The 23,991-nt window shown below is 53.0% G+C and overlaps 1 long non-coding RNA gene across 1 annotated transcript; it reads left to right on the forward strand.

Annotated features, from left to right (window-relative positions):
- The first annotated feature begins 9,666 nt into the window (after positions 1–9,666).
- On the forward strand, positions 9,667–21,623 carry LOC116961485. The gene is made up of 3 exons (XR_004407006.2): positions 9,667–9,743; positions 13,214–13,321; positions 21,544–21,623. It is a non-coding gene; the product is annotated as an uncharacterized LOC116961485 (long non-coding RNA).
- Positions 21,624–23,991: the final 2,368 nt, after the last annotated feature.

The following is a 23,991-nucleotide window of genomic DNA, read 5'->3' on the forward strand; positions in this document are numbered from 1 at the left end:
GCACCGGTCCTCCCGCGGAGCTGCTGCTGCTGCTGCGAGCCGCCGTGTTTATTTTCCAGCCTTGGAAAGGCAAGCGCGCTCCCCCAAAAGCCGCAGCACCGCCGGGCTGGCCCTGCCAACTGCACCATGAGGGCTCTGCCAAGGCTGACCCTAATGAAGAGGTTACAAGTCACCTTTGAAAGGAAATCGCAGGAGGGATCCGTTTCCTAAAGCAGAGGAAGGAGCTGCGTTTCGGTTGGGGAGGGGGGTGGTGGTGGTGGTTCTGGTTTCAGAGCGTGCCCCCGGCTTCCCCCTCCCCGCCTCTCTCTGCCCTTTTCAGCTTTAAGCACTTGTCTACACTCAAATCCCCCAGCAGCACTGTTCGCTGGGGGGGATTCGCTTCCTGGTGTTGGCAGAAATCCTTAAAAGGCTTTCTCTTTTGATCCTCTGCCCCAGCAGAAACTTAAAGGATGCTTGGGAGTATAAATAATAACAATAGCTGCTGCAGGAGGAGGGGAGAGGAGGGCAGCAGCTGCGGTGGGAAGAAAGGGGCTAGAAACAGGGCACGAGCAGCCATTTGCGGGGGGGGGAGGATCAATCTTTGCAGCGCTGCTCCGCGTGCAAAGTGACAGTAGCAAAGGGAATTGCAGGCTGCAAGCCAGGCTGTCCCAAAAGAGCCCCCGAAAAAATCAGCCTGCCCCTGCCCCCATCAGCCTGCCAGCCTGGCTCTCTGGCATAGCTGGAGACCGCTGATCAAAAACGAAAGCCATGCAAATCCCCAGCTTTCTAGAAACTCCCTCCCAGCCTACAAGGTGGGGGACAAGAAGGGTTACAGTGCGGGTTAGCAACTGGGCTCAGCTGGTCCCTGCAGCTCAGGGAAGGGGCTGGCAGGGAGGCACTTTCTAATTTTACCCCTGGCCCCCATCCCGTCCGCGCTGCCAGCCCCGGCCGGCTTGGCCGGTGGTCCCCGGGGAGCGACAGCACCTGTGGGCTGAAGGACTCTCCGGCAGCGTTCGGAAGGGCTGCGGGGGCACGGGAGGCTCCGGCTGGCAGAGGGGGGTTTCGGGAGCTTGGCATGGGCAAGGTGCCTTTTTGTGGGTCTTGCGAACGCTTTTTGGGAAGGAGGACTGGGGTTCCTCTGGCTGCAGGCTGGGGAAGTTGTTGTCCTGGATCCGCAGGCAGGAGCTGGTACTACTGCCCGGTGTTAGGTTACTCATGTTTGGAGACGTGGGTTTTCCCCGTGGATCTCTATATAAATCCTGTTCCCTCCCAATCTCCTGCCCCTTTTCTGTTCCTGAGCCCCTTCCAAAGCACGGACAGCTGATATGCTCCCGTGCTTGCCTGGAAATCCAGCCCTAAGCAGCTCCTCAGCATATCCAGAAATAGTGTACGTGGCTGCGGGGAACATTCCCCCATCCAGCTTTGCTGGTGCACCTTTGCACGGTCCTGCACCCTCCGTGACCCCCTGGATGCTGCCCGCAGCATCCCTGCCAAGGGGGGAGCAGCAGGGATGGGACGTTGCCTCTAACCCCCAGCAACACAGCAAGAGTCCTGGCCCAGGGATGGGTAGTATTGTTGTCAGAGTCCAGGTAGTGGTTTTCCTCTTCAGTTTGTGTATCCAAGAACGGTTTTAGGTTCAGGGGTCCCTGGTTCAGCTCTGGCTGCAAGGAGGTAGCTAGAGGTGGTTAAACCCGAGGAGGAGGAGGGAGGGAGGGACAGATGCACACTGAGACGCGCTGGGCTCTGCCAGCCAGACTTTCCAAGCCATCTGGGGCTTGCCCGTCTCCGGTTCAGGTCCCTGAGATTTATGGCCGGAGTGACTTTCTAATCACAGTTTTGCCATCTGCCTGTTGGCCTTTAGCACCCCGCTGTCACCTGTCACCCAGCCCTGCCCGCTCCTGCCTGCCGAGGAGCACCCTTTCCTCCCTGTTGCCCTGAGGTGCAGCCCTTGTTCCTCTGGGTCCCTTCTCCCTCATTTTCCTGGGTGGGACAGTGATCTCCTGAACTATTCATTGGCATGGCTAAATCCTAATTCTGGTGTTGCCCAGGTCCTGCACCAAGCTCTGCTCTGGCCAATGCATCTTCCTGCCAACCTGCTTCCCTCTGCTGCTGCCTCCCTTTGACAGTGATTTCCCTGCATGTCTTGGCCTCGCTCCTCCAGCAAAGCAGATCTCTCCTCCTCCAGATCTGCTCTTAACCTTGTTCCTCTCCAGCTCCAGGAGGGTGATGGCTCGGTGACAATAAGAAGGAAAAAAACCTGGCTAGGGACATTGGTAAAAGAAGGTTTCAGTGGTGCAACCCAAGTCACACTAAGAACAGGAGCTGAACTCGGTGCAGACACCCAAAGCGAATGTTGTGGTGGCACCAGCTGAGGTTAAGCCGCTGCATTTCTTCCCTGGCAGCTCTGAGCTGGAGCCTCCGCAGCCGAGCACGTGGCGGTCGCTGCTTCGGTCGCTGCTGGCGCTTTCCTTCCTGGCAGGCTGTAAAAATTAGTAGACTCTTATTTTATTTCGCTTAATGGTGAGCTGGCTGCTCCTGGCCCAGCTGCCCGCAGGCAGCAGTACTGCGGGCTGAGCACTGCTCCGCTGTCTTTCCTCTGATGGCCTCGGCTGCCTTCAGCCAGAATGTGTTTCCAGAACCATGAAAGCATCTGCAGGAAGTTTCTGCTCTCCTAGGAACAGCAATCATCAGGGAGAAGTTAGTTGTTTCTGGAGGGCTCTTTTGCATTTTCTTTTCTTCTGCTTTTTCCCAACGATAGCACACCTTGAGAGGGGAAAGGGAAGGTTTCTGGTCGTTTTTTTATGACAGTGCCATGAGCACGAAGGCAAAGGCTTTGCTTGAGGTGGGTGCTGCTCCCTCCCCCTGCAGCAGCAAGCCCTCCTTGTTTGAGAGGTTTATATGGCCATGTGATTTCTCATGCATAGGAAGCCTGTCATTGGCCTGAGATAAGGTCACGACCAGCAACATCTGTCTGCGTGCCAGGATATTTTTGAAGCTCAAAAAAATTTACATTTTGAGGAGGGAAAGGAGAAAGTCTTTTATTGCTGTGTTGATTTTAAAATAAAGGCAGCTCTTGGAATTTGCTGCAGGATTTAAAATGTTCACCTCAGTCACAGGGAGATGAATTAATGGCCAGAGAACAAGAGAAGCTATCAGAGTGGCATGATTACATGTATTTACCACATGGCTGTCATTTCTCCAGGGGTGATCTGGGGAAGAGAGAGAGAGACGGTACAAATGTAGAACAAGAACTAGGTTAGTTGAATCCCATTGGGTAGAAAGGAAAATTGCAGGCTGCGTTCCTCAAGAAAGGGTTTTAACTCTTCTGCAGGTGTTTTGCCTTCCCCGCGGCCCGTCACGGCTCCGGCAGAAGGTGCGGTGGGAGGATGCCCTGTCCCCACTGCTGGAGACCTGGGTCCTGCCAGGGCCGTGGCTGAGGGTGCCCAAATGCTTTTCCAAGACCGTTGTAGATGCCTGCGCCTGGAAAAGGTGCTCGGGCTGCCCTTCTCCTCGATGCAGAGACGCGGGGCTCGCTCTTCTGACCTGCTCGAGCTGCCCACCCCCGGGGGGATGGCTTACACGCTGGTGGTGTGGGGTCTTCTCTGGTGTCTGGAGAGGAAGCCTGGGCATGTAACTCCAGTGGAGGCAATGCCAATGTCATCTAAAGACGAATCCCAGCCCCTTTAATTTAGTTTGCAACTAACATGCCCTTGATGACACCTTCGGTAATTGGCTAATGCTCATTGCTTGAAAACTTTTGCCTTTCATTTGATGCTTGCTGGTTCTTGTGTTACAACGAATAATGTCCCTGTTTCTCCCACCTGTGCCACCCATGAAGGCATCAGCAGTAGCAACCTCCAAGCTGTAGAGCCTTTGTGCGGTTGCTCCCCATTGCTGCTCCTCCTCCTCCGTGACCTTGTAAGCTCTACTGTGCCCCTTTGGAGATGGGGGACCAGGGCTGCCATGCTGCTCCACGTGCAGGCATACCAACGATTTCTGTCTTGTTCTTCATGCCATTCCTGTTTTCCTTTTAAAGTCCTCCCCCAGCATCAGCTATGCTTTGTTTACCCCCCACCAAGTGAGTATTTTCACAAAACTATCCACAAAGAGTCCCAAGATCTGTCTCCTCACTCAGAATAGCTCATTTAGAGCCCGTTATTGTATGAGTGTGCAGATATATTCGGAGGTTTGTGTTTCGTTTGTTTTTTGGGTGTTGTTTTTTTTTTTTTTTTTTTCCCCCAGGCATTACTTTGCATTTGTAGACATTGAATATCAGCTGCCATTTGCTCTCACAATTACAAGCTAACTTTGGAGCGCCAGGACGCGTTTGTGTTGTATAACGCATTACAATTGCACTCTGATGAGTTTTAATCTACTCTTTTGGCCTGCCTGTCCTTTCTTCCTCCCTCCAACAGAGCTGCAAGACGCTGTGCTTATTCTCCTCCCAGTGGCTTCCAAACCACAGATTGCTCAGATGCTCTGTTCATTTTGCAGCTTCTGCTGTGTCAGCAGCTGTGCTTTATGATTTAAGACGGCAGCAGAACTTTCCACTGAACTATAAACCCCGTGTATTCAGTTTCCTGGTATCCACACAACCGGGAAGCTAATTGAAGGCTGGGATGGTCCTGTGAGGAGAGGTCAGGACGTATTTAGGTTGCAGGGAGACAATGAGGGTTGGTGCAGAACCGAATCGAATACCATGTCCCCCTGGGAAGACGCACGGCGGGGGGCGATGCTTTGTAGCTGGAGTCTATTTGCCTTGGGGAAATAGCTGTCCCCAGGCGGGAGAGCCTCTGGCAGGAGGTGATGCCTCTTGGATGGGATTGCTGGCCGGTGGGAGCCAAGCCTGGTCGGCTCGTGGTGCGGCACAGCGCTCGTTCCGCCGGGGAGCCTGTGGGCACCCTTGTCCCGGTCGCCCGCACAGAGATGCTGGAAGCAGCCATGCGGGGAGTGCGGAGCTGTGGCTCAGGGAATAGGACTGTCACATCTCTGTGCTCAGAGGGAGCACTGCAACCATTTCTGCAGGTTTCTGCTACTTCCCCCCACCCTCAACCCCCCTTCTTTTTTTTTTTTTTTTTTTTTTTTTTCAGTGAAAAGCAACATTGCCGTGACTTGAAGATCAAGCTTTGGGCAACTCATCAGCAGATGTTTTGCTTAGGTTGCCTAAAAATGAAAAATACCAACGTTGATGCCCTGTGGCAGAGACCTGCAGGAGTGGCCTGATGTCCTCGGCCGCTTCGGCAGGGTGCTGCTCCTTCCCTGGCACGGGGGCAGCCGGGTGCCTGCACCCCAGCAGCCACGGCAGGGCCGTCCCTGTCCCCAGCACGCAGGGCTGCGGGAGGAAGCGGGGCTGTTGGCAGGACATTCGCCACCAAAGGTTGCCAGGGCTGGAGAGCTGTGCTGCCTTGTCTGTCCAAGCACGGATCTGTTGACCTTCAGCACGCTGCTCAGCTTGTGTTTTGTTGCTGGAGAGCGGTTCTGGCTGGGCTGCGCATGGTCGTTTAAGCATTAATCCTTTTATAATCTTCAAAGAACTCATCCTTTGAAGGCAGTGAGGGCAGGTGCGATGGACACCCTCCCCCTGACCTCACTGGGAGGCCAGCGAGGTCTCCTGGCTTCCACTGGTCGCTGGGAAAGGTTTTGTCCTCTCCCAATCACCACAAGACCAGCTCTCAAAATGTCTCGTTCAGCTTTTCCAGCGACAGTCTGTGTTAGCCTTTGGATACCCTGCAGAGGGTTTAGGGATCGTTTGTTAAGGTGTCCCGGTAACCTGAATTATGCATTAGCCGTGCCCTTGGGCGACGTGCTTTATTGTTAACCACTTACCATAAAATTGCCCTCAGACAAGCTCAGTTAATGTACGTTGCAAAATGCATCTGAGATGGGTAGTACGGTCGCAAATGCTTTAAGAGCCATAGGTGAAGAAATGAGGGGGGGTGGGCAGAAAACATGCTGTATCAACTTATGAGGGGGGGTCTCTTCCCCCTGAGCAGACTGGCTTTCTTGACATCCCCTTCTCTGAAATTCTGTCTCTCGTACTGTGCAAGTCTGATGGAGACTGTATAGCTGCTCTTTCCAAGAGTCCTCCAGAATACCCAGTCAGGTTTATTTTTTCTCTGGAAGGCTATTTCTGGTTTATTCAGAAGGGAGCCTTGCCCCTTCTAATTAAATAAGCAGCATGTCACTTCCTGGGAGACGCAGAAGGTACTTTGCTAGACCAGGCATCGTCTTTTGCATTTTATCAACAACACTCTGCTGCAGTGATGAGCAAAGCCCTTCTTTTTGACCCAGTAGACAATTGAGTTATCTCCTCTGCCCAGTCAACCTGGTATTTTCTAATTGAATAGCAAATGTAAACGGAAAGCAAGTCTGGAAAAAAATATGTGCAGCTCAGTATGAGTAGTGGCGTTTGAGGGAACGCAGACATGGTAGTCATCAACTCTTCTGGAGGGATAATGACCCTGGGTGGACTAAACCCCCAAACCTTCCTTCCTGAGACACCGTAAGAGTGGGATGGTTGTTCCTTGGGAACTTTGTCTGCAGGTGGGCATGCTCTCTGGTTACGTTTACCTGGAGCTAAAGGACCTGAACCGTCATTTGGAGGCAAGGTCATGATACAGTTCTCACTGGGGTTAATTTTGCTTAACCCAAGGTACCAGGATGCCGTGGAAGGAGCTGGATGCTCTACATGATGAGCATGGACACCTGAGCTGTCGGATGAGCTGACGACACAACGGTGGCCACAGAAGCAAGTGCACCGATGACTGAGAGAAGCTCTTGAGGAAACTATTTCTTGTCTTTGAGTTGGTCTGTGCATATTTGCTGCTGCTGGGACATACCACAGTGTCAGTAGTGAGGGCTGAACAGTTTGAGTTTGCTGTGAGACCTCTGTTTGGAGGATTAAGCCTGGTGTTTCAGTGGCTACCTCTCTGAACTACATCTGCCAAAACATGATCTCAGGTGTCCTCGAATGAAGAATCTGGTGCTTGTCAGGACGGAATGAGGTGCCACGATGCCAATAGGAGATGGATAAAGTTAATTCAGGGTGAGTCAGGCCTGGTTTTGCTACACAGGGGTCCTTGAACCGGGAATGCTGCTGACTCCATGTGTTCTCAGGACTAGGAGGGCAGCTATGTCCCTCCCAATGCGGGAAGCTAGCTGGCAGGTAGGATGCGTCCATAGAGAGGCAGGACGATTTCTTCCACATGTAAACTCATTTTATTTGGCTGAGGAGCAGAAGGTAAGCGCTGCCTGGAGCTGCCCCTTCCTTGCCTTACACTGTGGGCAGCGATGCTGTTCATGGGCTGGCAAGCAAATGCAGGGGTTTGCTCTATCGAGCTGGCACTGACGGCATTCTCCCTTACCACATCTTCCCGCCTTCCTCGAGGGCCACAGCTTCTCTCAGGCTGGCTGCATTGCTGCCATTCCCATCCACAATGCCAAAACCAGGGCCGTGTCCTTGTCCCCTGCCCGCCCTGCTGCGGGGGGCAGCTGGGGCGCTGGCTGAGGCACGCCACACCAGCCAAGTACAGGCTGCCTGTGCTCGCTGCCACCCGCCCAGCCCGTGGGACAACTCCAAAACACCAAATCGTTTTTTGCGCCGGCCAAACCTTCACGCTTTGCCAGGTATTTTGCTACTAGCTTGGAAGAGCTGGTTGGCCGGTTCCCCGGGTCGAAGCCCCCAGGCGTGCTAGCATGCTGCTTCCCCAGCAGCCTGGTAATGCATCGAGAGGAACCAGACGCCCTCTTGGTCCCCGTTGCCCTTCCAAAAGGCAGTAGAAGATGAACCTGACAGCCTGTCACTCCAACACAGACACTGTGTCCGGCTGGAATGAGCATCCTGGGGTTGCCATGGAGATGGGCATCTCTAACTTTTCAGAGACCTGGCAGGATGCCGGGGCATCCTAAGCAACATTGGCAGTGCTGAAATAGATCCCTTCTGCTCCAGGAGACCAAAAAGTAGTCAGGAAAGACTTCTCACTCGGGAGGGAATGAGCTCACCTGTGGAGCTGGGCTGTCTGTCTTGTCCAGTTGCTGCTCCCACCTCCACATGAGCTGTTGGAAATAGGAGATGTTATTAGACTCTTTCCTCGAGCAGCTGACCAAAAACCACATTATGCTTTTCGTTCTGCTTGCCTAGTTTCAGGAAGCTGAGTGCCGAATGGCACGACGCTGCGGGTCTAGTGAGATGCACAGCACTTCGTTCAGAGAAGGAGAAAGTCGTTTTGATAAAGAAATGGAAAAAAAGGGAGGAAACCACAGTCAGATGCACAGCACATCAGCCTGAGTATTGGAGCCCCAAAGGGTTAAAGCAACGCAGAAAGCCCAAGAGGATCCCTCAGGATAGCTCCCGAGCAGACTCAAGTAATGAATTTTCACTTCTGCACTTTCATTATCATTGTTCTTAGCTGGAGATTTACTATTTGTCCCCCTTAGCTCTGCGGCACATTATTCGTGTCATTGAGACTGTTGCAAGGACAGTGCTGTTCGCTCGGCTTTCCTCTTGGAAACCTGACGGGCTCAACTCCTGCGGGCCCCTGCTAAGCCTGAGCTTCAGGGGAGGAGAAGTGTGCACGCACCGTTACCCCAGGAACGATGCTCTGCTTTGCCTTCTCTCTCCCGCCGGCTCCTTCAGATTGCCCAGAGAAGTCCCAGGTTTACCACAGTGCTGAAACAGCCACTGTGCTCAGCAAAGCCCGTAATTTGGTTCCTTTGAAGATGGGCTGGCGACTACCAACCGCCCCCCCTTCCCTGTTAATCCAGCCAAGCACACGTACCACGATTAAAGGCAAGAGTAGATGTGCTTAGGTTCATTGCAGCCAAACTGCATTGCTAGCAAGAGTAGTCTTTTTTTTTTTTTTTTTTCCAGAAATATTTTGTTACATCATGTAAAATACCGACATCCTTCCAGAGAGGTAAAAGAAAAGCAAATTCAAAAGTGAGCTGCAACACTCTACTGGAACACAAGTAGCAAAGCTTTGTGGTACCACAGCATTGTTTCCAAATAAAATACTTCTTTTAATCATTCATGCTATTTATTAGTCCCCTGGAAATTAGGGAACTGGGGTGAGGACACTGGTAATTTGTGTGTCACATCCTGATACAGCATCACTTGGAGTTTATTCCTCCTGTTTGGTAAGATTGGACCAAACTATTTTATTTTTTCCCAAGACCCCCAGAAAGTGGAAAAGCAGGAGAGGTAAGGCAGTGTCCTCCATGAACCCCAGCGTGCTATCCTGCAGGTTGCGTTTTTAAACACCAGTGCCACCTAATCTTCTGCTAGTGCTGGTCCCACAACTGACTTACTGAGGTCCTCGGCTTTGCCTTCATCTTCGCTTCCACAGCTCCGGCAGAGCCTGCAAGGATGACACGACCATCAGTTCACAGTTGTCAAACGACCGAGCTGCCCACCTGGAAGTGGGTGATTCCCTGGCAGATCTGGGGTTTGCTTCTTTCACACAGCTTATCTCAAGGGGCAGACTCTGGTGACGTGGACGTGGCAGCATCTTCTGCCTTCTCCCTGCGCTCAGGGCTGCGTTAGGAGCCCGGGTCTTTAGGCTGAGGGTGCGTCTTGCTCTCCTAATCTGTGTCCCTGTCTGCTTTAGGGTTATTCAAGCAGAAGAAGACCCGACCCCCGTGGCCCCCTCCGCCGAGCCAAGGAGATGAGGACCCGTCCCCGTTCAACAAGGGAAACCGCTTTACTGAAGAGGCAAAGCATCTTCATCGCTCTAAAAGCATTGCTTAAATACACCTCCACGAAAAAGGTAAGGTAGAGGCTCCTGGGTGTTGCACCTGAGGGCTGTGCGTGGTGCAACCGGTGTTTGAAGCTCTTCTGCCCACGAAGGGTTTGCGCCGGTACGGCCCGGGGCTGGGCGGGCGCTGGTGCCAGCGCGGCTCCGGTTCGCCGCGGCGGCACACCCCGTCACCGCGGCCGCTCCCCTGCGCAAACCCTGTCAGCCTTTCCCGCTCGGCGGCCAAATGTCAGCGGATTCAAATCGCTGGCGGCGAACTCGGGCAGCCAGCTCTTTGCTCTTTCCATCGGCGCTGGGTCAGATGACAGACACCCCCCCCCAACCCCAGCCTCCGAGTATTATTATCGTTATTTATTTGTATCGTGGCAGTGCCTAGGAACATCCCCTGCCATGGACCAGGAGCCTTTCATGCTCCGTGCTAACGCAGCACAGGTTGTGACATGCATCCCCAGCGGCGTAAATATCAAGTGTCATTGCAATAACACCGTCCTCATCCCCTTGCTTCCACGTCAGCTTGGAGGTACCATCCAGCCATCACCACTAATACCTGCCTCGATTCTGGTTAAGCTGATGAGCCAAAACGGGGGGGAAGTGACTGCTCCTCGGGGCCACGTTGTAGAGCAGCCTGGGAGCAATGCGAAGCGTCGGTGGGCAGCACGGCCCCGCCGACCCTGACAAGCCGGAGAGCATCTCCAGAAAGCAGAGCTGCGCAAACAGGCTGGTTTGGTTAAAGCAACAAGTCTCCAATTAAGCATAACGGGAGGGAACTCTCCCTGGGTTTTGCTCCGCGAGGCCGGCTGTCTCAATTAACTGGCTCCCCTTACAGTGTTTTTCAACTGTACAGGGATGAGCCAAGGACACATGAACGTAACGTGATCCAGGAAGATTCCCCGAGTGCCAGGAAGTTGGAGCGCTGCTGCCTCTCCTCTTTATGGACGTGCGCAGCCCGGCCGCTCGCTGAGCGGGGCTCCTGCCAGCAAAGTTTGGAGGAGAGCTGCTCAGGCTCTCACGTGCTCACGGCCGCGCTAACGCTGCGATAGCTCCTTAACCAACGTGTCACCGAGCCCCTGCCGCGCCGGTACCACGGGGGCCTTCGTGCAATTGCCCGGAGAGGATATTGCAAAAAAAAAAATACCCAGTTTAGTGGTGACGGTGCAAAACCTCGAGTTTGTGGGCGGGGGGAAACACGCGAGCGATGCGCACAGCTCATCTCTGCGCGTGGCTTCTCTCCTGCCTCAGGCTCCCTGCAGCCAGGCTGCAGGACCTGGCTCCCCGGCCAGTGTCCCCAGCTCCGTGGAGATGATGGGTCGTGGTTGTGCCCAGGATCCCCGCCAGCTCCTTACCCCTTCGGGGGAGGCCGACCGGGCACAGGATGTGTTTTCTGGCCCTGCTATCGCTACGTCCCTCCCTGCTCCTCCTGCAGCCCTGGCCACATGCCGTGCTCTGCCGTTTTCTGTCCCTTGTGCCCTTGTTTTAGGGGCAAACAGTGGCAGCGGATGCTTCCTGGGACCTCTGGGCAGCCGTGGCCGCAGGACGAACCAGCAAGAGTAGGTAATTACGGGGTGATAACAAGACTTTTGAGGCTTTGCCTGAGGTCCCGTGATCCCTCTGCAGCTCAGCATTTCTTGGGACACCTCTCTCCCTGCTGATTTCCGACCACAAGTGCCCCGGCTGCTCGTGCTCGAGCAGGAGCAGCAGCAGCACCCGTGGCAGATGGAGCGGCCCGGGGAGCTGGCGGTTTTGAGGAGCGGCCAGTGTTAACCCCTGCCACGCCAGCAACTGCTCCGGCTTCGCCCCCGGTCGCGCGGTGTCCTGCCCAGCCCCGCGGGTGCGCGGGGGGCCCAGGTGGCACGGTGGGCATCATGTGAGGCAAGGAGCCGGGGGCTGACAGCGGCCCTGGGCCAAGTCGTTATGACCATCTGCTCTGTGCTGTGCCAGGCTGACGGCTGCTATAAAGAGCGTGCGTGCCGCAGGGCGCTGGGGATCTGGCAGTAACAGGAGCTGAAGGGCTTCAGAGAGGAGCTGACTCTGTCTTTTCAGCTCTGCCTTATGTATATTTATCTGTACGTACAAATAGAGCGAGCCGGCTGAGGTGGTTGGGTGTTGCTAAGCTGTGCTGGGCCACGCTGAGCCGGCTTCCAGCGTCCCAGCGCCTTCGGCTCCATCCAGCCGTGGAGAGGCTGCGGCCAGCGAGGCCGAAGGTTGGGGTTGCCGAAAGTGGGCAGCAGGACTTGATGGTTTCCTGTGCCTTGCTTGCAAGCCGGAGAAGGGGGGGATATTGGGGGTCCTTGCCTGCTCATGGCAGCGAGTAAAGCCAAGGACCGGGAGCCCTGAGGCATGTTGTGATGATGAGGAAGATCGGGGAGAGTAGGAGCAGACCCTGGCCTCTCACTTAGGGGAGCAGCAGTGAGCACCTCGGTCAGAAATGGGACTTTTATCTAAAATATACACCGTGGCGCTGCAGGAGAAAAGCAGGAAAGGGCTTTTGCTCAGTGCTAAAGAGCAGCCGTCAAACACCTGACTCTACATTTTGATTTCAGCCAACAAAATGAATGCGAGGCTTTCTCTGAACTTGGTTTTGATTGTTCAGGGGAATGTGTTATCGAAGGCAGAAACATGGCAAAAGGATTGAATAAGGACTGCTTGGGCATTGTGCACCCAGGGACATGGTGCAACATGGGGTTGTGCTTTGGAACCTCAGTATTAGGGAATTTTCTAATATTCTGTCTTTGAATCTTCGTCCTCTCCTTTCCTTGTAACTTGTAAAATGAACAAGGCCACTCCTAGCTCGGCAGAAAGAGATTTTCTTTGCAAGCCAGCTTAGACAAACTTCAGGACCTGCTTAGTGCTGGTTCTGGTCAGACTGAGCTTCAGAGAGAGACTAATTTCAACTGAGATTTAAAATCCTTCATGAATTGGCTGAAAAACAAGGATTATCAAAATGCATCAACGCTGAAAAGGACTATTTAAAAATAAATCGGCATTTACAATAACTGAATTTAGGGGACCAGAAATGTAAATGTGGGAAGGAAGGGGTGATGGTGGCTCCCTGCAATATTCCCTAAACCTAACAAGGTCTTTTATTCACATCCCAAAAGCACAGCAAGAGTCAAAGAAAAAGAAACCTGAATCTAGTTGACTTAAAGGTCATGAGACTTAGCGTCAGGATATTTGTGGGTCTCGTGATTTTTTAAATGTTAATACCGCAAGCCCTGCGCTAGGAAATTCACTGCTGCTAGTTAGCGGCTATGACTTGAAGACTCAAGTTGTTTCTGGTCTGCTTTAGTGGAGGTTTGATGACAGAGTTATCAAGTTCCCTGTAGGAAAGGTCTTTTATACAAGGCCCATGAGGAAGTGTGGAACTGGAGAGTCTGTTCCTCATTCCTATAACATTTCTGCTATTTGCTGACCAGCCCCCAAAAGTGTTTAGCTTTTTAGGATCTTGGCAGCTAAAGTCACCATTGCACCTCTTTTCTTCTCAGGGATCTCAGCACACCTTAAAGAGGTCATCTGAGCTCCTGCCTGCGTCTTGGAGAGTGAGGACCGAGGTCTGGGGGTGAAGCAACTCGTCAGCCTGCTGCGGAGCTGAGGTTAGAGGCACGTTTCTCTTTTGTACTTGATTTTCTGAGCCTGCCTCTTTTCTCCTTTCCCCAGCCCTGAATGTTACCCACACATCATCTTCAAGCTGTTGGTTGAAATATTTAATATTTGGCTTATACATAACGCTCAACAGGTACGCAGGGCAGCTCTTAAAAGGTCAAGTTTATCTAAATATATAATGCATATTAATAAAATAGATCAGTTTAGAATAAATGCTGAACCACTGTAAAATATGAGAAGGTTTTCTTAGTGTAAGTCATTTGAATGCTTTATAAGATTTTTCTGGCAATGTGTTGCTAGCAAGAAGTCAAAAATGAGTTGAAATTGTTGGTGCTCAAGCTGTGCCTTGGGCTATCAGACCCCAGCAATGCTCGCACGTTGCAGAGGCTCACGAGCTTCCAGCAAAACTCCTGCCCTGGTTCTCCCCCAGATTGTGCTGCTTAAAATGATAAAAGATCGTTACAGGGTCATCAAGAAACGTTGTAACTCACTGGGCTGGTAATATCAGAGCTGTTGTCTGTTTTAACTCTGACCCCATCAAGTAGTATTGACCGTGCTTTACAATAAAGGCGCAAGATACTGTAATTCTGCAGGATCTTGGCTCACAGAAACGCAATTTTTGTTTTTCCAGTAAGAGGTCCAAGCGTATTTCCAAATTAGACTAACAAACCGGCCTCGTTATTTCTACCGCAGTGCTGGCACAGTGTGGAGGAGCCCAAAAAGCAGCTGGGCGGCGAGGCGCCAGGCATGGGGTGCTGCGGTCAGAGCCACGGCCGGGCTGGCCGTGCCCATCAGCGTGGCCTCCAGCCTTGTGCCGAGGAGCCGGGGCAGGCAGCCTGCCAACGGAGCAGCACCTCTGGTTAAAGAAAGCTAAAAGCACCTTCTGCCTTTAAGTCATTTCATACAGACACGCGTGTGTGGGTGTACGGGTAGGGGCTAGCACGCTCCATCGTTGCATTATTGAAATTTTTTTCGCAGTTCTCATTTTGTTTACGGCCCGGCAACGCTCTCTGAGTTGGGAAGCATGAAGCTTCATGTGGAGCCCCTACTCCTCCCTCCCTGGCTTCATCCGCCTCATAGCACAGCCACAGCTCAACCCAGGCCCCCAAAAGCCACGTCCCGCGCGGGGAGGCTGCCGGCGGTGCCGTGACTGCCCACCACGCAGCGCCGTGGGGCTGCAGCAGGCACCGGGACGGGCGTGGGTATCCCCTGCCACGACGCTCCGGCCCTTCCACGAGCCCTCTCGCGTCTCTCCCTTTCCTGGGAAGGGCTCCAGCACGCACCAGTTGGCCCTGGGTGGTGATGCTTCTCCCCGGCACCTGGACGGGATGCTCACAGGGAGCCGGGGGCACGGCCCCCCCCGGCAGCACGTTTTCCCCTCGGCAGCTACTCACCGGGGCTGCTTGCTCTTGGGTGTTTTCCCACCCGGAGTTATACTCAGCGTATAAAAGAAAAGGAGGTGAAACACAATTACAGTGTCAGCAGAAGGGCTGTGATTCACGGGGTCAATGACATCACGGGGCTGGATGCTCCCTGATTGACTCCCTTTTCAGCAGAAATTACTGAGGATGCCAGTTCGTTGGGAAAAAGGCATCCTCAGTAACTCAGTTACTTAGAAACGAATACCGATGATTAAGTGTTGCCTTATATTACTTAGATGAGGTGAATTCTTGTTCTGCGCTTAAATATAGAAGGGCAAGTGCTCAGCTGGTATAAACACATCTGCCTCAGAGTAAATTAATCGCCATCAGTCAGGGGAGCTGTGATATTTACACCAGTGGTTTACTAACCTTTAATGCATACGTGCAGCCAGGAAGCCTCTCCGGTGATTGCCCACATTATGCTTGGTGCCTGCCAGTCCTTTACCACCACAAACACCTAATTAATTCCCATGCTTTTAAGGAAATGAAGCCATACAGAAATATGCCACCAGCAACAAATTACACGGTACTGATGCCACCAATTAATGCTGCAGGAAATAATACTATATTTCAGATGCTGAATGGTTTTCTTTTCTCCTAAATTAATTTGTCACCGGACAATAAAATAAGGCTACTGTCCTGCCTGGAAGTTGCTAAATTAACATTCAGACAACGTCCGAAGTGGTAGAAGGGGAAAAAATATAAGGGGCACAGGTCTTTATTTCCCCCCTCCTCTTGTTTTCATTATGTCTGAGAGCAAGCAGCCCAATAAGCATCTAAGTCTGCTCTACCACCGAGGGGTTGCGGTGACTGTCCCAGTGCTCCCAGTTTGCACCAGCACACCTCACATCCCCGTGCTCCCGTCTCGCCTCTCCGGGGAGCCAATGTTGCTCGCAGCACGATGTATACCGCAATATTTTCTAAAAACCAGTGGCTGCTCTGTCCCTCACACAAGGAGCCTGCGGGGTTTGTTGTTTACCTCCTTGCCCAGGTGATGCAGAAGCTTCTGACGTTTCCCATGCGAGCGAGACCTCTGGGCTGCTGGGACTCCGTGAGACGAGTCACAGCTTCCCTTTCCTCGGAGTAGGTAGGATGAGTTATAGCAAAAGGAGGATACGAGATGAAGTACGTACTCCTGCCGGGGCTGATCTTTGTACCCGTGAGCTGGAGTCACAGTGGCAGTACCATTTACGCGAGCTTGCAAAGGAGAAGGTCCCTTTACCCAGCCAGCAGTGGCACCCAGGCACAAGCTGAGACTTTTTTTTTTCGACTGAAAGCACACGTGTGAACGCATCAGGGAGTATCAGTGTGTGCAGGTGCCACAGAGCACAGAGAGGCGTCAGGGAAACGAGGTGGGGCAGGTAACCTGCTCCTTCCCGGCAGGCCCGGGCGGGCGCAGAAATGGAAAACAAAAGGGAAAGCAGGTTTGCTGGGTGGTGGCACCTGCAGTTGTGCAGGGAGGAGGTGTTTACCCATGTAGGCTGTGGTGGCCTTGAAAGCACCCTTGGGTGAACAGCAGGGTGCTCCACGCAAACACCCTGGGACTGCTGCTCCAGGAATACTGATAGGATTAAAAAAGAAATTAATCTCGCTTCAATCAGGCAACAGAGATGGGAGGCAGCACCGGTTTAGAAGGGCTGGCATGCAGAATGTAGCCCACCTCTGTTTGCAAGGATTAGCTCAAAACCAGCCAGGTATCATTGTCGATATTTTTATTTATTTATGTATTATTTGGAACCTTTCTCAGAGTATAATTAAGAAAAAGCAGAGTCTTGAGATGCCCACTGCTCCCTCTGGGTTGCAGCGTGGCTCTGATGGGTGCCGGGTGGTGGTCGGCGTGCGAGTGGCTGAGTGGGTGCTGGCACCGTTCTTGTAGGGCCATCAGAAATGGTCCCCGGGCAGTCAGCGGGGGAATCAGCTCTCACCAGGGGACAAAGGCGGCCTAGAACAGAAACTGGGCATCCAGCGGATCGGCAGGAGGAGAGAGCTGGCTGGTACAACAGCTCTTTAGCGGAGGCTGCCACGTCCGTGGCTCCCGGGCGGCGTGGGCAGCGCTGCAGGTGAAGGCAGGCTGCACCCCGCTATGTTGGGCACGTCAGCACGTGCTGCTGGCCCAAATGCAGAAGAGCTCAGCTGAAGAAATGCAAAACTAAGCCCGTTTCTGAGCCTACAAACCAGCTCTGAGAGCAAAGGCAGCAACTCCTACGATGTGTTTTAAAAGCCGGTGGCGTGCAGCAGCTCCTTAAATCAGAAGCGGTAGCGCTTCCCCCGGCTCTCCCCAGTCTTAATGCTCTGTCCTGCCCAGAAATAAAGTTAGTTAAAAAGAGATTTTCTTTAAATACCACAGACTGCCATCCGGAGAGGACAGCCGTTGACAGGGCGTGTTCTCACAGGGCTCTCGGTGGCTTGGATGCCTGGAAGGAGCATTATGCGGTGCCATCGGGGTGATCCACCAGCCACCGAAACTCCGCCTGCCCTAATGAGAAATGAATTTGATAATGTGGAAAATCTGGGCATTATTGCAAAGTTAGATCAGTCTCCAACCGGATTAATTCGCTGCTGGTAGCTGGAAAAATTAATCAAGTGCAGATCTGTATCAATCTAGGTGATTTTCCGTAAAGCCGTAAAGTACGAACGTTATCCGTCAAAAACTGTTGGAATAGCAGCTGAGGCTCAGACCCGCGAGAGGCTTTGTGCGCTGGGATGCTGACTGTTGCGGTGCACCCCTGGAGTGTGTTGGAAAGGGGCTGGGGGGGATGTTTGGGCTTCCAGCCCCTCCGCCAAGGCTGGCTGGATGTTCGGCCGGGTCCCCGCCAGCGCCGGGTGGCCCCACTCTCGTGGCAGTGACTTTCTCACCCGTGAAGCGGAGCAGCGTCGTGGGCTTGGCTGGCTGTGCCTTTCTCCTGCTGTGCCTTACAGCCTCGGCAGCTTTGCCGTGCTGTCCTGGACATGGAGCTGTACGTTTAAATCCCTGTGGGTACCGAAAGCACCAACACCCCCAGTACCAGCTTCAGGACGCGGCTTTCAGAAAATAAAGCTACATGAGTTGAGCTCTGACTTCGTGACTGCAGTGAACGCACTGGCAATCTATTAAGCGCACTTCTGGGGAATAATTTCTTAGCTTCTAGCAGACTGATCACAGATGAGTTTTCAATATGGGCTAGAGACTTAAAAAAATGCACAAGTGAAACTGTTTTTATTTTTGCCTGGCAAGAAGAAAGCGTCCAAAAGTTAAACTGGCCTTGACTTGTGTTAAGAGGAGTTATCTGTGCTGACCATAAATTGAACTGGGACGGCTTAATTGCTCATTCGCAGTAAATAAAGCTATAACTGAGATGTCTACTTTATAATATAGAGGGGATCTCCCAGGCTATGGAGGATGATAGCTAGCCAGAGAAATCCATTCAAAGGCTCTTTGGGATCGATAAGCAGTTAAGAGAGCCGGGGGAAAATGACATTGCCTGTCTTTGTGCACAGACACCCAGAGAGGTGCCGGGCTGTTAAAAGCACGAAGGACAATGCTTGGGCTCGGATCCATCAGGTTTAAAACACGGTGATTTCTAGCTAAGTTTCCTCTTGGTGTCCAAATACGGAGAGGTGGGAGCATCCTGTACACTGGAGTAAATGGCTGGGGACCCATCGGCTTCGGTAGCAGCGCTCCTCACCCTGGGATGGTGTCTGAAGCCAGGGTGATGGGCTCAGCCACCCCGTTTATTAATATTAGTGAGGGCTCTGTGGCTTGGAGGGCACCCGAGGCCAGGCCGGCACTCGCAGGCATGTTGCAGCACGTGCTGGTAGCCACCCCGGGGCTGCCTGACTCGGGCTGGAGCGAAGTCACAGTGGAGGGAGCAGTTAAGAGGCTCAGAGCTGGTTTTAGCTGAAGACTTTGGAGCGGGACCGTGCCAGGAGAGCGGCGCGGGAAGTGTCTCTTCACACACAAATATACCGCTGGTGGGGTGGTTGGTGCTCTCGGCGTTTTGCTAGGCAGACTGTGCCATTTCTCTTGTCCCGGGGGCAGTTGGTGTCTGCCGTCAGTTATAGGAAACGTAAATGGCAATGACCGGCTCATCCCTGGTAATTTACTTCAGAATTCTGTTCTGAAGAAGTAAGATCAATTGCCACTTAGCTTCCAGCTCCTGCCCTGCCCGTCTTTTAAAAGGGAAATATTACAGCTGCCTTCTAGCCCCACCACTCCTCACTGGGCCCACGTTTAATTATTAATCCCCTCTAAGGCATGGGAGAGCCAGTGGGACTGCAACAGGGACTGGACCGAGCTGCGGCCCCTCCAGCCCCAAATCCAAATGGGATTCAGAACAGACTGGGAAAAACTGAACCCTGAAGCGATCGCTGCTGTAACTCTGCTTAGTGATACGCAGGGGATTCACCCGGAATCTCTCCCCTCGGGTTCACGCACCTCCCTTGCTCTTGTAACGCGGGATGCTGGTCTCCACGGGTGGTATCAGCCTCCTGCCAGCCACAGGAGCAGTTAGAAAACCTTTCTGTCCTCTGAAATAGGTCCTTTTAGAAAGAGGAAAGTTCTCCCCGCTGGTTTTGGAGCAGAGGTACCCAGCGCCATGGTTTGCCAGCAAACGCTTGGGAAGGCTTGGGCTCAGGTCGTGGTGCGGTAAATGATACGTTGCGTTCTCCCGAGTGAACGTGTGAGAAAACGGACCGGATCACAACCGCTTCACAAGGACAGAAAGATGGGAGGCTCACTAGAGCTGTTATTTCCAATGACTGATTTGCTTGGCCTTATTTAATTAGCTGTCCTTGAGCCAATCTGCTTAAGTGACAGTGAGTTTACCCCGATGCAAAGCACAGACTCATAAAGCTAGGCCTGGATGAGGCGTCCGGTGCACCAAGGCACCACCAGCTTCTGTCTTGATTATTTCCAGCAGATAGCTGTCTGATCTGGTTTCAGAAATGCTAATGATAATGATTTTTTGGGGGGAAGGTGGGGTACACCAAGCTAGGTTCTTGGAGATCTGGGCTGTTCAAGCTGGACGAGCTTAATGGTAGAGTTTGAAATACAAATCAAAGACAAATCAGAAGTGTGCTCAATGAGCTTGGCTGGGGTTTGTCTGTTTAGCTGCACCAGCAGAAACATTTTTAATTTTTTTTTTTTTTTTTTTTTTATCTCCTGAAAGGCTCTTATATGCATTTGAGCAAGTCGTAGTGCCATGTTTCTCAAAAAAATGGGAAAGCTGAGCTGGGCAAAAAAATACCACCTAGCTAACCGTGTGCTATAGGGAAGCTGCCTGGAGATTGAGGCGTTTGTTTTGCGGACTGAAATATTGACCGAGGAGAAGAGTGTGCTGTGCCCACGAAGAGGGAGCGGGGTGCCTGGGCTCGGTGCTGTGCCGCTGTCTGGCTCTTCCTGGGGAGGAAAGGGGGAGAGGCTTTGCTGGGTGCATCGCTGGGAAGAGGGACTGGATTAGTATTTAGCCATTTCTACTCGGTTTTCCCTTGAACTTGAAAGAGATAGGAGTATAAAGGACAAGGGCTGGGCAGCTGCAAGCCAGGGGGCACGAATGGACTTTGTGTCCCGGGGTAACAGCATCTCACCCGTGGGGTTCGTTAGCAGGACTGTCCACGCCTTGGCTGTCTCCACTTCCTAGAAGGCGTAGGAGCAGAAGTCCCCTGAGACATCCCCCGCTCCGGCCTGGCTAAAATTAACCAACAGGCTCTGAAACTGTGCGGTAGGGAGGGGGGCATGGATGCAGATGGGCTTCCTTTCCTCAGGGAGGCCAGCTGCAAAAGCTGCCATCCGGAAGAATAAAGTACCTGCTTCGCCCTTTGCCATCTGAAATGTTTTCCCCCTCGTGGCATCCATTAAAATGGAACTTTAACTGTTTAAAGTGATCCTGCCCTTACCTCTGTGGCCTTATTTGGATCTGCACGCTGCCTCGCATCCCTTCCTCCCTCCCCGCGCTGCCTCGGTGCCCTCTGCGCCGGCGGCCGGTGCCAGCCCTGTCACAGCGGCACGTAGCGCCGTGATGTTGCACATGTACAGGTGGCGTTTCCAAAAGCATCCCTGGGGACGGGTGCTCGGGTCCTGGGCTGCCAGCGAGGACGGCACCGGCCGTCCCATGGGAGCATCGGGCTACCATCCCCTAGAATATAACCCCTTCACAGCATCACCCTCCAGTGCTCTCCTGCCAAAATCCCTTCTTTGCCCTCACTCCTCCTCTGCTTTGGCCTCAGGATTATGTTGTGGATTTGGGTTTTGGGTTTTTTTTGTTTTTTTTTGTTTTTTTTTTTTTTCCAGAAATAACAGATGCTGAAATATCCTCGGGCTTGGAGGCATTGCACAAACACGTGTGAGCTGGGAGAGGGATGGGAGCTTTTTACCTGCCCTTGGCCACAACATAAAACGTACTGCAGGCACTAAAAAGCTAAGGCAAGGGTATTGCTGAAGCCTGCAGTGGCACAGGAATCGCTCTCCAAATTCAAGATGTTCTCTGTATTTATTTTTCCTTCTGGCTCCCTTTGCTGACAGCGAACAACCCATGGCTTTGGGCAGCCAGTGCCTGCGCTACATATTTTTGTTCATCCGTCCCTCCCTGCCAAATGCTGAAGTCAGACAACTGGCCCCGGCTGGTGCCAGCTCTGGTTGCTCACACTGGGATTAGCACGTAAACTGGTTCGGTCCCACTGCGGAGGCCGAGCGTGGCCTTCTCTTTTACCCTGCTGGCTGCAGTTGCCTCTGTAAAAGATGTCTGTTATGACTTTGCTTTTGACTTTCTGCAAGAGGCCATTGTAATTAAGGTTTTTTTCCCTGTTTTTTGCAGGTGTGTTTTCACCCTGTGTGCGCATGGGAGAGCGTGAACGCCTCTTGGTCCTTCATGTCTCAGGCTGGCCCCAAGCTCGGTCCCCGGGCTGGACACCTCTTTAGGAGGGATTAAGGGGAAGTATCAGACCCGGGGATCTCCAGGAAACCAAGGAGCAGTCTCCAAAGCACTGGGAGATCGTCCCCGAGACGGCAAAGGCGACTGAACTTCTCAGTTACAAGCAAAGCTGCTCTGGTGCGCTCTTTTGCTTGCAGCATTCACCCTCTCCCCAGGACTCTGCAAACAAAATGAAAATAAGCTGAAAAAAAATCAAATAGAGTGTCTTTTAAAAATGGTTATCTAAGTGTTCAGCCTCTCGGTTCGCTCAGAGCAATTATGGAGGGATTAGCTGAAGGGATGGGGTTGCATTTTGCTTTTTAATCAGTGGAGGGAAGGGCAGAGCCCGGGCAGCCGCTGGGACGGTGCCGGGCAGGAGCCCTCTCGCTGTCGCAGGGGCGGCCCTCGCGCACGCGCGCTCAGCCCCATCCTGGTACAACCAGGATCAACCCTGCTCAGCCTACACAAGTAGCTCGGTCCTCCTTAACGCTTCAGAAAGCCGCCCTGTTCTCCTGTGTCTCTGAGCTGAACTGGCTCCCAGGAGCTGGGGGATGCTCAGGCTTTCACTCAGTGGCTAGCAAAGGGCTGGGCGTGAGGCTCAGCGCCACGCGGCTCCGGCAAAGCACCGCCTGCTTCAACACATCTCCTCTCTTTCCTCCTCTCTCTGAGCCCTATTTACGCTTTGATTTAGCCTGAATACGTGCCTCCCGTTTGAATTTCTTTATGAAGACGAACTTCAGCAAGAGGCCCTGAACTGGGAACCGGGCAGATGACGGCAGAAAACAGTAAAACCAATACAGAGATCCTGGGCCACCTCATCAAATAGCAGAAGCTGGCGTAGGGGTATTGATTTCAGCAGAGCTGTGCCAGTTTGCACAAGTTAGGGCTCTGACCTAAGTAATTCACCGTAATAAAGATATCCAGATGCTGGAAAACTTCCAGGGAAACTGTCTCCTTTGATCAGGTTGGTTATCAATATATATACATATCGATATATATGCATTAACACCCTGTGGGGCTGTGAAATCCCATACATAAGGCAAGTTATAGCTAGATTTCAGCTGCACTGGGTGGTTACCTGCACAACCTGCCAGAGCAAGGTGCTGTCCCGGGCAGGAGTGAACGCTATTCCTGTTCCCCGGCGGACAGGGAAACTTGATCTTTGCTCTTCCCGTCACTCCGGAGTGTGACTGGGAGGTGGCTGGGGCACGGGGTGGGGGGGCCGAGGCACTGGGTTTCTGTGAACCCGCTGGTAGAGGCGGCACGAGGGGGATCATCGGGGCGGGAGTGTGGCCGTGGGGAATGCGCAGACTCAGTCCTGCCCGGGGAACTCGTCCTCAGAAGAGCCGGGGGGATGCTGCTGGCGAGGAGGAGGCTCGTTTCGGGGTCCCCGGGGTTGTAACCCTGCCTGCCTGTTGCTCAGGCGGGGTGTTCTCTTATTGCAGGGAGCTGGTCAGAGCCTGTCTGCGGCTCGCTGGGGGATCCCAGCGCCTCAGTGTGGCACCGCGCAGAGATACTGGTTATGCTGGTCCTGCCTGGGGTGACCGCGGATGCTGCGCCCTCCATCCCCTCCCCAGCTCCCGGCTCAGGGCACCCCAGGCGACGCTCTCGTGGCGTGTGCAGGACCTGGGAGCAGCCTGGGAGTCCCAGGACTATCCTCTGAAGCCTCTTCAGGTTTGGCTGCCAACAAAATAAAGCCAGGTCTAAGGCTTTATGTTTCCCGTGCTTCAGACGAGTCCCTGCAAGCACTGAGCAGGGTGCTCGGAGGCCACCCGAGCAGCTATGATTTCCTTCCACAGAATATTGCATTTATTTTGAACCGTCTTCTTGCTACTTTTTACGTAAAGCCCCATCCCCTCAGAGTAAAGCGTCTGCTTAGGTCTAATTTCTTTCGATGGGACTTCAGCATGTGCTCGAGTACTTTGCTGATTTGGGGCCCGAGTCATTAGCTTTACAGTTGATTACTCAAGTGGATTTGGGGTGGGGGACTGGGAATGCTAACATCCAGCGAGAAGAGTTGAGCCAAGGCTGGAATCCCTACCAACCTCAAAGTATTAGCGCGGTCCCATCACGACTGTTGGTCAGCCCTGGGTCCCGGCGTTGCTTCTCACCTCCTGCATCTCCCCGCGGCACACGGGTGTCCTCCCGGTCCCCGCCGCAGCGCCTGGTCTCGGCAGCAGCCTCCCCCTGCTCCGTTTAACAGTTTAATGGCGTTTGTCAGCTTTAAAATTACAGTCTTAGCGGCTTCACCCACAACAGAGAGGCGAGCGCTGCAGAGCTGATTGCGTGCACTAGAGGAGCTGATTACCTTCTCAGTGTTTCAGATCATCAGAAATGCAAACAAGCTGGCAC

The sequence above is a fragment of the Tyto alba genome, unplaced genomic scaffold (genome assembly GCF_018691265.1).
Source record: "Tyto alba isolate M040663 unplaced genomic scaffold, T.alba_DEE_v4.0 Super-Scaffold_10, whole genome shotgun sequence".
Lineage (NCBI taxonomy): Eukaryota > Metazoa > Chordata > Aves > Strigiformes > Tytonidae > Tyto > Tyto alba.